Genomic DNA, 1,160 nt, shown 5'->3' with positions numbered 1-1,160 from the left:
TTTGAACCTCTTATTACAAGCACAGGTCTCCATAATAATAATGTTCAGTTACTTTCATTTGAACCTCTTATTACAAGCACAGTCTCATAATAATAATGTTCAGTTACTTTCATTTGAACCTCTTATTACAAGCACAGGTCTCCATAATATTACATTGTCTAGTTTACTCTGATTTACCGACGTATAATAAAAAGGTAAAAATATCCTAAGGACATGCAGATTTCGTACTTTTAGTACATATATTATTCTCCTTCTTGAACTAATTTCTATGATGTTCTAATTAACGTATATCTTTTATATGTATACTAGCTGAGTTACCCGGCGTTGCACGGTCAAAATTTTGATTTGAAATGTATAGATCAGTATTTTTTCAGTAAATTATTCAGTAAGTAGACAAAAGCTGTGATGTGAGAAATAAAGAAGCATTTAATCAAATAAAGCTTTATTTTAAGTTAGATCGTGTTTGAGCTTGTCTTGTTCTTTGAGCCTGAAGTCGTAGATCATGCTGCTCCTCTCTTTCTTGCTCTCTGTAAGTTATTTGTCTTAATTTTTGTGCTTGAAGTCTTGTTTGACGTTGTTCAGAAGTTGTGTGTTGTCTATATCTAGCTTGCCTTGATGATTCTGACTGAACTCTGGCTTTGTGCTGTTCAACAGTTTCTCGCTGTCTTTGAGTAGCCTGCCTTTCAGCTTGAGCTCGAAGTTTAACTTTACGTTGTTCCAAAGTCTCTTCCTGTATTTGAGCAGCCTGTCTTGCAGCTTGTGCTTGAAGTCTTTGATTGCGTTCTTCGTCTGTTTCAGCTGCTCTTTGTGCTTGCATTCTTTTAGCGGCAAAATATTTTCCATAGAAAGGGCGTTTCTTGGGTGGCATAATCACCTGTATCACTAAACAATAACTTGCAATTCACAAAGTTACTAAATCACTTATATAACCACTTAGCACTATTTAAAGAAAAATGTTTTTGGAAATACTGAATTGACAGCAACGTGATCTGAGTGTCTCCCGCCATAACACTTTCTATGTACAAAACGTGCTTATGTTTGTATGTTTATTACAAAAAAAATTAGCGCAATAATCATTAATGGTCAATTTCGTCATTAAATACTACACCAAATACAAAATAAATAGCACCATTAAATTTCTTGTAAAATCTGGTTATTAT

This window comes from Limulus polyphemus, unplaced genomic scaffold (assembly GCF_000517525.1).
Source record: "Limulus polyphemus unplaced genomic scaffold, Limulus_polyphemus-2.1.2 Scaffold67, whole genome shotgun sequence".
In the NCBI taxonomy this organism is placed as follows: Eukaryota; Metazoa; Arthropoda; class Merostomata; order Xiphosura; family Limulidae; genus Limulus; species Limulus polyphemus.
This window is presented reverse-complemented; position numbering follows the sequence as displayed.